The 13,492-nt window shown below is 42.3% G+C and overlaps 1 protein-coding gene across 10 annotated transcripts in view; it reads left to right on the top strand.

Annotated features, from left to right (window-relative positions):
* LOC110958343 (neural cell adhesion molecule 1-like) overlaps positions 1–13,492 on the top strand; it is a 301,020-nt gene that overhangs the window by 66,345 nt on the left and 221,183 nt on the right. The gene's annotated exons all lie outside the window — the stretch shown is intronic.

Genomic DNA, 13,492 nt, shown 5'->3' with positions numbered 1-13,492 from the left:
AACTGCAAAAATACAGCCATGGCCATAAGTTTAGACACAAGTACCATAACGCTTGTGAATCTTAGAAAATACCACAAAATTGTCACTTACCAGTCATAGCCATCAATCAAAATGAAATACGGATATTTCCAGTGCATAAATTTGATGTTTGACAGCAAATATTGACATTGGAATATTAACTGCAAATTGTTGCACAAATTTTGTCATTGACTGACGAAAGTTTTTCATATACTATTTGCTGTCAAACATCAAATTTATGCACTGGAAATATCTGTATTTCATTTTGGTTGATGGCTATGACTGGTATTTATATTGTAAGTGACAATTTTGTGGTATTTTCTAAGATTCACAAGCGTCATGGTACTTGTGTCCAAACTTATGGCCATGGCTGTAAGACCCAAGATGTAAATGATGAATATTTACCTTTGTTACGTAGCATTGGAAGTTATTTTCTGTGTGATATATTTAGTTTTGTTGGCTGTGCAGAGGTTTATTTATTAGCTCTCACGATTCTTTCAGCTGCATCTGTTTATTCTACAGCCAAATCAAAGGGGCTGCACAGTGGATAAAGACTATGTATTCTGATCAAACCCAGCACGTGGAACGTTTCCCCTGTTGTCTCATGCATTTTTAACGATTAAAAATAAATCCAATAATGTTTTACAATGACAGACATCGTGACCCCGACAGAGGGAAGCTTTTATTACTAACTCAGCCAAGATGTTCTCGTTTCTGCAGGCATCAAGGAAATGGAAATTAAAACTTCACTCCATTTGTTTTTAATATCACAGGCCGCCAGCCGACATTAGCGGCACGGTTACCGCCAGCCGGCTGTGTTTTTATTTATTTATTTATTCCCCCGTGAGCGTGGCGTCGGCGCATAGGTGGAGATTGAGTTGTTCCCGAAATGCCAAACTGCAGCCCGACATCTGCTAAACACCGAGCTATTTCTGGAGAGTTTTTCCCTCTTTAATACCAAACAGGCTTCAAAGTAGGTCCTTTAGATTCCAAGCACCCAATGATCTGCATCCAGTGTCTCGTTGATACTGGAAAATTGCACTCTGCTCTGTCAAAATCGGCATCATTGACATAAAAGTAGGGCATCATGGGATGTGGCTATTCCTGGACAACGGGGCAAAGTGTGCTGCGCGGTACCACTTTGATCGAGTGCACAGAGAAGCTTTGCAAACTGTCAAGCTGACCTTAGCAGAACAAATGAACGGGTATTTATTTACATATCAATCCACAGGCTTTTGTTGCTGTGCAGAGCGTGATTATGCACACTGTAATGATTTACATGTATATTGAAAGAGCAGCAACCAAGCGGAATGCAAAATCCGCCGAACAGCACGATGCCGGTGAATAAAAATGCCTTCGCGCTGCTTCTGTGTCGTGGCCTCGACAGCCCTCTCATATAGAAACCAGCTGTGACCGCTCTCACTACCAGCTCGCCTTGATGAAAAGATTATGCACCCCTCGGCTTTGATGTACACACTCCCATACTGTAGTCACCGTCTGCTCTCGCTCTCCTTCAGCTCGTATAAAACACAGATCCTCCTATTTGAATCCAACCATGGGGTATTGTTTGCTCAGATATTTTACATTTTCCTCGCCCTCCTTCCTCCACGTCTTTACGTCTGCGCATACTCCAGAGAGGATCTGCAATTCGTGTGCCAGACCCAGAAAAGTCGTGGTTTTCATATTGTGCATGACCGACTCCTCGGGGATGAAATGCCGGGGAGAATTTATAGTGTGAAGACTTTAACAGATGACACAATAGAAACCAAAGATGTGTCTGCTCCACTGGACCTTTCGACTTGACTGGGAGTTGGGAGGCAGTGGGAAGCGTGGGGAACGGGGGTTGACTCCACATCGCAGCCATTTCCATGTTTTTTACAGCGTTGCAGCTGACTGTCATTCGGTCAGCCATGCACAGACGGAGTTTAATCCCTGTCTGTTATTCAGAAAGCCAGACATTTCCACATGATTGTAGCTGCACAAGGCTTCTTTGTAGTGACTGCAAGAATCCAGACTTGTAATTCAGATTTATTGCAACATACTCCTGATTTTAAAACTTCTGGCCGTTATTTCTGTCAGCTGTGATGTATGCACCAACATAATTTCGTACAGATTGTAAAACAGACAAAAAAAGAGAACAGATTGCCAGCAGTATTGGTTGTAATTTCTCATTGCAAAAGGAAAATCGACTGTCTCTACAACTAGATTAAAGCTGAACAAGAAGTATCTATAAACTCTGGAGTTTACAAGAGAAAGTTCAAGTGTATTTTTTCCATTTAAGTTTGCATTCTCCATCAAATAATACTCACTCACTATTGGGCTGTCTGGACACGGTCGACTGAAACTACTCCATCTCTGCAGATATCAATGCAGTCCATCCATGCCTTCATGTGCAGCCGTGCCATTTTGACCTCTGCTGATTTTCTTTTAGATGCAATCTTTTTGACTATTAATGTGGGATTTAATTTGTCCAGCCTTCCGTTTGCCCACAGGTGAGGCCAGTAACTGGTATGTAGCATAAGGCTTTACGGAGTTTGGCAGGGAAACGAAAAGTGAAAGATCTCACAATGGAAAAAGGCATGGAGAAGAGATGGAAGCTTTTTCCACGGCTTGATAGAGTTAACAGCTTCGCAATGTCCTTTGGAATATATTAGATCTAATGGGATTTTAATAAACTGCAGAAGACACTGAAAGATGATTTTACTTGAAAAAAAATGCTTTGACTGTGATTCCCTCCTGATGAGCTCAATCCTGGGTTTCCATCTGGAAATCTTTTAGGAAAACTGGAATATTTTTAGCCTCTTTTTTTTTACACAGGGGAGTCTGCCTCTTGAATTATTCATGTTGAAAATCGGTGCCTTGCTCTGTGTGTTATCTCGAAGTGTTTAGTTAAGAAATAGATTTTAAGACCAAGTCTCAGCACTGTAACTATAATCTCCATGTCGACTTCTGAGAAGAGAGTATTCTGTTGGAGAAGGCTCCCCGAGGCACGCTTTCAAAGTCTTCCCCGTCTTGAAGGCGTTATGAAACAATAACAAATCAAGACACCCGAGAAGAGAACAAAGTTCCCATGGCCGATAGCACTTGTCACACTTAACCTCGTTGTCCTGACAAATTTTCCTGACAGAGCATTGTCGAGCGGCATGTGAAAGCTTCCCATGCTCCGACTCTCCTTTCATTCATTCTTGTCTAGTTAGAATTAAGAGGCGGCCGTGGAAAAGCTCCCTGTGAGCTTGGAGGATGAGGGGTTGTGTGGAGGTCAGCGTGGAAACCTGCAGAGCTGAAGGGCGCCAACAATCTCTGGGAAAGTGGTACAATAGAAGCCTTGGTCATTTCAGAGGCAATACAATGGCCGCAGTTGTCGTCCCACCTTTGACCCGTGGTGCATTTAGCAACGACCATTAAGACCCACAAATTAATCAGGATGATAATGTCTCCTTTCACCCAGATTCCTCCCAGAGTCAAATTCATGGGCTTGTTTAAGTTGGTGTACAGTTCTGTTTGGGCTTTTTCGAGCAAAAATGGGTGCCGTCCGGCCTCTCAGATGTCCACATTCAGACTCAGAGCATGTACGTTGGTACCTGTTGGAAATGATAATGTCGGAGCAGAAACACAGCAGACAGAACAGGGGCAAAACTGCAGGAAGCTTCACTCCACTCTGTAGTGAATGATTGATCAAAACCAGCAGATCCGTGCCTCTGAGCTATGATCCGGCCTGCAGATGAAACATAAAAGGGTATATTATGCATTATAGTAACAGACTATGGGTTTGATGGATTTCATATTTTCATGCCAAAAACGGAGTCATTTAGTCAGTCCTGGAATTTAACATTACAAGTATTTTATTCTACCGGGTTATCCAAGGAGCGTCGGTTGTCTTTTTAGGTTCTTGAAGACTTCACCGAGAGATTGGAGCTGCTTTCTTGCTGATGCTCTGAGGATACCATGACCTGGGTTAATGTACACATACTACTAGGTTATTTTCCATCATCTAAGTACTTTAATTACAGTGGAATTCAGCTCGTATCGCATCTATAGGCGTGTACTGCATAGCCCAAATGGAATTGTTGGTCAGCTTTTAAGTCACAAATCTCTTTCTGTCATTGGGAAGAGCCACAGTAGTCCTGGATTGGTCACCAGATAGATGATAATTATCAAGTAATTTAGGTTTTTGTGTCTGTTCCAAGTGTCAAAGTTTCTACACTAGCCAAACTTGTTGTTGAACATGCTTTCAGTTGGAATCTACTTGAAGTTTTTAGTTGTTGTGAGTTTTTCTGGTCCCTGCTATGGAGTAGGAAAGCTGAAATAGTACACAGGAAGACATAGAAAGAAGTTCTTAAATTCTGACAATCCAAAAGCTGAGATAAACCTGTCAGCAAACTGGAAATGCTCATTTTCTTCCCCTGACAGTTTAAGCTGGACTGGATTCATTTGTGTTGGTCAGCACTTCCCTCTGTGAGGGCTTGTCCGCCTGAGTGGCTGTGCAGGGTGGATGAAGAGGTAAAACACAGCCGAAACACGAGATTTCTTATGTGATTTCTCATGCCTCACAGTGTGAAGTACGGAGTGCAACCAGGATGTGAACACGCTTCACTTCAGAGACCTTTAAGCAGGGATGAACTCAAGGCTTTTGGGCACCGGTCCCAAATCAACAGGGCATGTCGGAAATGCGGAATAACAGCCAACCAACATCCAGCTGCTGCACCAGAGTGCAATGGTGCCAGTGCTGAGACTACAAGAAAACAATTTTGCTGCAAAGGAAAATCTTACCTTTTTTTTTGTTTGTTTTGTTAGTGATCCTTAAATTCTTCTCTTCTGGGGTGAACCGTTCTTGCCAGCAGTGAGAGTTTCATTCGCCGCAGCTTAGCACAAATACATCATTGCTTTCATCCTTTGCAGCATTGTGAACCTAAGTGACTGCTCATTGGTTGTGAAATTTATCTTGCTTTAGCAGGTGGTGAGGGGAATCCGCACAAGGATGGCAGAGCCTTTACCAAATTTTTCACAGCCATGTTTAAAATGGCAATCATATCTTGTTTTTGTTCCTCCTTTGTGCTCGAGAGGTAAAAAAAAAAATCCTTACGGTGATTAGCGGCCGTTTCAGCTGCGTTTGCCCACAGTCTGCCGGGTGTCTGTTCTGCATTTGACATACATGATTAAGAGCCTAACTACTCCTGAGCTACCCCCCTGCTACCGGATAAGTTCATTCCCCCGATGGAAGACCTATTCCTCAATACCTTTGCCAAACTCAGGATTAAGAGATGCCCCGGCCCGGTGGAACTCTTGTTACCTGTCATCAGCAGTCATAATTGGAAATGTCACGGCTAATTGGGCGTACAGTGACCTTTCCATCAAGCGTGCGTGTTGAAGGAAAGGTCTGCTCTCACATACACAAATAGAGTGACATATTCACTACGGTACGCTGTGTGGGTTTTGCTTTGACCTCCTTGTAGCAAAACAAAACAGAACAGGAAGCATGAATACAGCACAAATGCAGGAATAAGTGGCTATATGTCTGCTCACGTTTAGATAAAATATGGCAAGTTATGACATTTCTCCAGTAATAAATGTACTTACAGTCGACATACATTAGTTAAATTAATCTGACAACATGCCGAAATGCAGCAGTTCATTTTCAATGAAGATTTGCAAAAATCAGAACAGATATGTGTGAAATTAGTGCAGCAAAGTTGATAACGAGGCCTCCTTGAGACATATATTTGCACTCCTGACTAGGGTTTACTTAGGTTAAATTTCACACAATAGTACGGCGCAAATTAACTTTGTCTCCACAGGAAACTTTATTGGAATTAATAGATTTCAATGCAAAAGTGAACTGTCACAAATTTCTGTGTGGCTAAGCCAAGAAACCGTTCAGGAAATTCCATTCCCTGTCAAGCTTTCAGCTTAGTTTCGCACAGAGGAGGGGGAAACTGCAAGACTAGTTTCACCGTATTCCACAAATCAGACGTTTGCCAACCTGTAAGTTCTCCCTGTGGGCAGACGGCACTTACCACCAGCGCTTACACTCGTGCCAGATGTTAATTTGTGTAAACAGAGGGAGGTCTGTGGCATTTCAATCAGTAGTTTTGCTGCAGGTTACTGTTACGCAGCTGTACTTTCGAGGGAAGCCGCGCTATCCATCCCGATACCTACAACTGGCCAACCGCACAACTCCCATTAACATGTTTTACAAGCTTCTGCCCCAGGATTAGTTCTCCCCTCCCGAGGTTTTACAAGCGTGCACCGGAACAGACGACAGGCAAATAGGAATCTGCATTTCCCGTCAGTCGTAATATTTCAACATCTCGAGCGACAACGCAGTTCATCACCAGCCATCAAAGTGTCGACTGGTTCTGTGAGATGCAGTTGATCCATCTCCTCTGACAGGGCGGTTCTGGATGGCTAAGTCGTGATGTTGGGATTCATTCTGCCCACACCGTGGAAGTGATGCCGTTTGTCCACAGTTCACTTCTCCCTGGTTAATGGGTGATTAAGTTGGAGACCACATGACGGATGAGGCTGCATGATTGAATTACCAACTACAGTAGGAAGTGGAAGTTTATATACTTGCAGATATTTCCCTGCATAGGCGGTGCCGTCGGGGCTCAAAGAAGTCATAATCATAATATTGTTATCTGTATTTGAATCAGAAGAAAGTTACAAAATGCTTCACGTAGCAAGCAAAACTTGGAAAATTACCACTCAGTCATTGAAATTAACAGTAACAACAGGCATGAAGAGAATAACAATGAGAATCAGATAAAATCAAGAGAAGCAGCGCATAAAAAAAGTCTGTTCTTCTTTTAAAGTTTGGATTTAAAAGAAGCACTGACTCAGCCGGCTGTATTTCCTCAGGCAGGGTGTTCTAGAGAGCCTTGGTGCTGTTCTTTCAAAAGCTCTGCCCCCCTTAGTCTTCAGCCAAGAGTCTGGAACGGAGACAAGGCCACTGTCCAAGGATCTCAAAGTGCGAGCAGGGTTGCATGAGGATAAAGGGTCTGAGATGCAAGTGGGAAGGTAGAAACAGGGTTTAAAATCCCCAGTTTTATTGCTTTTAAAGAAAAACAACAGCTAAATATTCTCATTCTGGGCATTAGTCTGTTGATTTAGAAAGTTTAAAAGAAAAGAAAAGAATGCTGCATTACTTTGAGCTAATAAACTCGACGTAATGCAAAAAGGGATTGATGAGAAATCCATCTGGCACCATGGCGCAGCAAATCGAGATGAATTTATCGATTCATCGCTGTCATTTATTGATGATTTCGTTAAGCATACAGGAGCAATGATTGGTTTCCTCTGCGTTCACTCACAGTGTGTTCCACTGACATCACCTGGAGAAACGGGACTACATTTAGACTCACTGTTACCATAGTCAGCATTTATTACTTTTCATTTGGACAGGACAGCCTCAATAAAGCTTATGTAATCTGCGAGCACACGAGTAGCTCTCTGGATCTGCACCTCGCTCATAATCCTCCCGATCATGTGGAGAGAATTTACACGCTTTAGGACAAAGTGAAGCATCTGAGGAGCAGGTGGTTCTGTCCTCCGCTGAAGACCTTTTAACCCTAAAGTGAGAAATTCCACTTTGAAATAGAGTTAATGAATTAGTATGGATTATTTTACTATCCTCTGCAGCTATAGTGATAAACTATAAATGCCTGCTGTAACGCTGTGCCCACCTGAACAGCTGTTTTTGTACGTTGTTCCACCAAACAGCCCTCAAATCTGTTCCATACTCCGCCAGTATGTGCAGGTTTATATCTTAAGTATTTAAATCTGAACAGCAGGGGCAACTTTGATGTTAAAAGGCAGCAACTGAACCCTTCTACCTCTGACCACATTCCTAATCTAATTCCGAAAATCCGCGGGGGAGTGTTTCCCTCCAAAACTGAAAAAGACCCGGAGCCGAGGCAGCCAGCAAGACTTCCAGAACAATACGTGTGTGCCTCTGCCAACAGCCGCCGAAGGCTTCATACGCATCACAATCCCCATAACCCTCCTGACATTCGCTGGGAGATGTTAGGCAAAATCAATAGCTGACTTCAAAGCAACCATCAACATAATATTTGCAGCACCCAGTACATTCAGAGGATATTAAATGGTTTCAGTCCGTGCATTCCACAGAGCAAAAACAACAGATGAAGCAGATAACCTCGTATCCAACCTGAATAAAGGCAACTTTGCTTTGCATGGGAGCTGCGTGCAACACCGAGTTCCAGCTCTGTTTTTGCACTTATAATACCGCTTGTTTTTGTTCCCGTGCCGTCTTTTCTCCAGATAAGTCTGCTTTGGGTCTGGTATCATATCTTCGTGACTGCCCTCTTATACCCGAGCTTTTGTTCTTGGGGGGGGAAAAAAACACAAGTTAGTCTTGTTAGACTCTTGAAATATTTCGTGCCCCAGGCTGCATAACTTTGGCTTGATTGTGGAGACTAATTGGTTTGCTGTGACTTCAGTTTAGCTTCTGAAATTTGCTGATTTGGCCGTAATGGGGCCCGGAGTATTAGTTGTGCTTTTGTGTCTGGGTGATTGCATGCTCAGCCTCTGAACTGCTGAAAGGACTGCAGCTTATTGAATCATTATTTTTTATGAATATTTTTATTGTTATGGTGCTAATCCCAGCAAATAATGCTAATTCTCTTTTTGCTGAGCGGCCTCGGTGCAGCTTCATGTCTTTATAATGCATCACTGTTGTTGTTGCGCTGGATTTGTTTTTTTTTTTGGTAGCCTTGTTTGGGAAAGTGGCGTACATCTTCAGTTCTAATCCCTGCAGTGTTTGACATTGCTTTGTAGACTCCGATGTTGTTGTAAACTTAACCCGCCTCTCCGTCGTCTGCTGTGATCAACAGTTAGCGTCTTTTCTGTCTGATCGCACGACTTGTTCAGTATTTTATGTGATTCCAAGAGAAGAAAAATGTCTGTTTTGATACATGAAAACAGGATATGCAGTTTATTCTGCCTAATTTAATGTTGTAGACATCAGTTTGTTGATTTAAAACCTTAGTGCACACACAACATTGCAGGCTTTCCCTTAAGTCCTGGAAATATCTCATATTCAGGACAGAAAACGCATAAATGCCGTAATTTCCCCGGTGTCCAATCTGATCTCTGGGGTGATAATTTTCTAGCATGCTGCACCTTTTGTCATTTCCATCCCTTCAAAAAAATAAAAAAAAGGGAAGAATTTTCTGGTTGCCCTTTTTTCCCCTACCAGTGTTCATTAAAAGGTCTAAAGGACTAATTTGCATATTGTGTCCCCCCCCTTTCAGGAAGCAGACCCCTCTGATTTATGATGACCCCTTAAAAAGCACAACTGTCAGGGATAGAAGCAGCGCTGACAGATGCAAATTGATTTTAAGATTTATGATGAACTCTGCTTTACAATGTTTTGTTGGCTCAAATTATAGCCGTTTGAATGCACCTGTTTCCATTTATTTTTTTGGTAAAAGCTAATGCATTTTAATGTGTAAAAGCTGCAATGAGCAAAATGAAAAACTTACTTACTCATGATGAAACTTTTTTCCATAGATGGATAGGTTTTCTCCTCTAATAATTTCACATTACTATAAAAACTTGACAGAAACATGACATCTGATCAGTTATGTGTATTGTGCGGGCTTCCTTTTTATGCTTGTTGAAAATGAATGCAAAAGCAAGACCTAGTTTGAAAAGTGTGAAACGACGTGCATTAGCTACTCAAAAGTGGAACTACAATGTTGTAAAATCAGTTTTCAAAATGGCCCCTGTTCACATCTGCGCTGCTGTTCCTTTTAACAAAAAGGTTCAATAAGTTTCACGTCTTTGCAAGTTGACTTTTATTGCTGAACTGAAGTAAACTCTGGAAAGCTGCCTGGAAGGAAAGAAATCAATCTTTAGAAAAAAAAAATACAACCCCCCCCCCCCCCCCCCCCCCCCCCCCCCGAAAGCTGTGCTTCGGAAAATGCTCAGCAGGAATGTAAAGTATGTGTGATTTGCAGTTAATGGGCTAAACCGTGAAAAAGTACGGCCTTTTCGCTTTGTTTATACAGCACCACAAGTGTTGGAGTCTTCAGAGTGGATTTACCAGAACCAACAGGCCACACTGTGCAGCAGCTCCTCCTGCATGCCTTCTGCCTCTGTCTGTGTGCTGTGTGAGCTATAGGATGGTCTTCTGTTGCCTAATAGTGATGAATGATAGCGACCGGTCCGGCACCCAAAGGCTAAAGGAAATCAGTAGTCGGTAAACACAATGAAGCAGCGCTGCACTTTATGAAAGCGAAAGCTCTCCATCTTGGTTCTGTAGTGGCCTCTAGCCGTGTCTGTGTTGGTCTTGTCGTTGCTGTTGGCAAATTTATAAAGACATATTTGTTCATTTCTGCTGTATTTAGTGGATATGTTGCAGTCTGGGCTGCTTTGTGAGATTACAGGACTGATGCCTTAAAGTTCCACAAGATCAGACTTCAGGGTTCTGGAAAGGCAGCAGAAATGCTTTCTGGAGCAGCACGGAGCATGAGTTCCACGTCCAGCAAGGCAACCAGAGGTGGCAAAAAACAACCGCTGTAGTTGATGTAAAATTATTAGTTTTTCCCAGAGGAAAATTTTACTGCTCAATCATGTCTTAAAGAGACAACAATGTGATTCTCACCTTGTTGCTCCTAAAGCATTTTAGGAGCAACAAGGTGAGATCAGTTTGAGACATAAGAGAGACATACTTGAGACCTGAGTGAGACTACAGTTGAGACATAAGTGAGACATCAATGAGACATGAATGAGAAATAGTTCCTATGTCTCCCCTTGTTGCTCCTAAAATGCTTTAGGAGCAACAAGATGAGACCAGACTGTGAGAATTGCTTCGGTTACCCCACCTGTGAGCATCTGAGGCCCTCATAGTGCTACTTCTGGTAGTCTTGGCACACGCATAAAAGAACATCTGTACTTAAGCAGACCGTTTGTCTTGGTAAAGTGCAAACAACATGTTAGCTTTACATGTGACATCACTTTAAAAAATGAACCCTCAGAACTCCAAAACCACCTAGCAGGTTTGAAAGTCATCAGTCATCTGCTGTCTTTAAACAATGGCACAATTTAGCAGCTAGAACTGATAAAAACCAGAAAGAATCATCCGATCTTTAACTTTTCATTGGTACTTTAGCGACTTGTTTGTTAAATCTGGTATTGTTGAACAATTTTAATCCAGTATCTTAGTTAAAAATGCTTTATTATATGCATCGCATTTAAGAAAAATGTCAAAAAAAGCCATTTGCTCTGTACAGATTCAGTTTTTTGGCAAACATTTGGAGACTTTTCAGCTAAACTGAGCTGAACTGCAGGCTGTGTTTACACAGAGCAGATAGGAGATGGAATAAATAAAAAAATATAGGTAGTAGATGAAGTGGGAGGGTTCAGAACTAACTTATTTCAGTGCAGCAAACGCCTGTGAGCAACATGTTGATTCCATTTTTTATTTATTTCTTTGTAAAGTAAATCATCAGATAAGGGTTCTAGCCATGGCTGTGCTGTTTCCATCCAGGTGCAGGGAGTTTTTTGCAGTAAAAACTGAGCCCACACTCAGGAAAATTGCAAAAGTGCCCTGAAACTGTTGATGGTTTTGAGGGTTAAAGCTCAGAAACTCGTATATCTCCTCCAAGGGCTCCTCTGTTGCGCTAAAAAAAAAACATTAAGCATCCACCATTAAACACTAACAAAATGTCTTGCTCCTTGGCTCGGGAAGGTGTTGGCCCATGTCACTCCTCTGCACTGTATTTAGTGTTACCACTCTGTCATTTACAGTCCACACGCAGACACAACAGCGGTGACTTCAACCTGGAATGCTCTGTTTAGATCCGGCCGTGGCTGCATAATCTATGGGTATGTCAAGATTGCAATTTTACTAATGGATTTTCTTCTTTTCTCTCTCTCCTTTTCTCCCATGTGATGACCTGGAATGACCTGTCTCATCTGTCATATCAAGGTAAGAGAACTTCACAATGAAACCTTTTAAGATTCCTCTTGAAAGCATTCAGAAGTAATTAAAAAGAGAGCACGGTTGGTGATATGTGAGCCGTACATCGAGAGCGTTTGCTGCTCCGACATGTCCTTGAAACCACGCAGGGTCTGTTGTGAATACAGGCAGCGGTGAGTTCAGCGAATGGGAGGAAATCAACTGAGAAAAAAGGGTATTGACGCCGTTCGAAAATCTGCCTCTAAACCTGTTCACATGAGTTCAAACGGGAGCGTTTCGCCGTGGGTCGGTGCTGGGCTCAGCCTTACAGGAGCGCTGTACCTGGAGTGTCTTCATCCTGCCGGCTCTGTGGGAATTCACCATGTTCAAAGGAGTCCTAGTTTAATTCTGCTGCATCATTTTAAGCTGAAAAGAGAAATCTATCCTCCATGTGTCATCCTCAGCGAAAAGCCACTATTTGACTATGAAAGTGGAGAGCGGGCATTTTATATGTGTCCCCCCCCCCACCCCCCACCCCCCACCCAAATTACAATGGCCTGCATGGTGCTCTGTTTTTCCTTTCCGACTGGCGGAAAGCTTCAGTTGCTGCTTAACAAGCCTGTTTATTCTGCGGTGGCAGTAATGTGTGTTCACCCTTGAACATCTGTCATTAGGTTAAGGCAGTTTCACAGACTTGGTGTCGGGCCACAGGAGATGTCGTAGACTGTTTCGTTTGATGTATTTGCAGTAAAAATGAAGCCGAGTCGGTTTTATGGTTCACAAAACATTTCAGTTAAATATCCTTGGTGCTCATTTGACCCCTTTAACCAGTCATTTTTCTCAGAGTCATGGGCGGTGGACGCATGTCACACCGGCACTTTATTTTCCCGTTTCTGCCTTGGAATTGTATAAAAATGTGCTCTTATGATGTCATTTTTCTCGTTGCGCTTTCAATGAAATGTCCAATGTGAACCCTTTTCGCAAAAAAAATGGGGAAAAAGACAGAATCCATGAGAATTGGCTAATCATTTTCTGCCACTTCAAAGGCTCAGAATATCCGTGACACTGACATTGTCCCCGTACAGTATAGTGTCAATGTCATGTGCTGAAAATCTGTTGATTAAAATTCAAAGAGCTGTCCAAGGACATTTACGGTATGCACCTCTGAATAGTTGAACATATTCTGAAAAAAATATGAAGCATTAAAGCATGCCTGCTTTAACTGTGTGTAAATAAAGAGAGTGAAAAGCATTTACTGCTCTTAAACTAGGACTTAAAAGTGTAGCACCATAAAATTTTACACTTAAAATGACGTTTTTACACGTCTGTAATTGCCGGGGTCATTGCCTTTTTGGACTTTTAAATGGGGTTTTGACAAATGTTGAGCCATCTTAAAGCAAGGACAGTGGTCAGAAGAACAAATAGACTTGTTTTTGTTAGAATCAATTCAGTTGTTTTTAGGATAAGTTCTAAAATTAGTTGATGTGTAGATGCAGAAAAAGAGTACTGTGTGTGCGCACATATGGCCTCGCATGACCTAGTTGTTTGTCC

This window comes from Acanthochromis polyacanthus, chromosome 17, assembly GCF_021347895.1.
Source record: "Acanthochromis polyacanthus isolate Apoly-LR-REF ecotype Palm Island chromosome 17, KAUST_Apoly_ChrSc, whole genome shotgun sequence".
Lineage (NCBI taxonomy): Eukaryota > Metazoa > Chordata > Actinopteri > Pomacentridae > Acanthochromis > Acanthochromis polyacanthus.
Note: the sequence above shows the minus strand (reverse complement) of the source record. Positions and strands in the feature narration are given on the sequence as shown.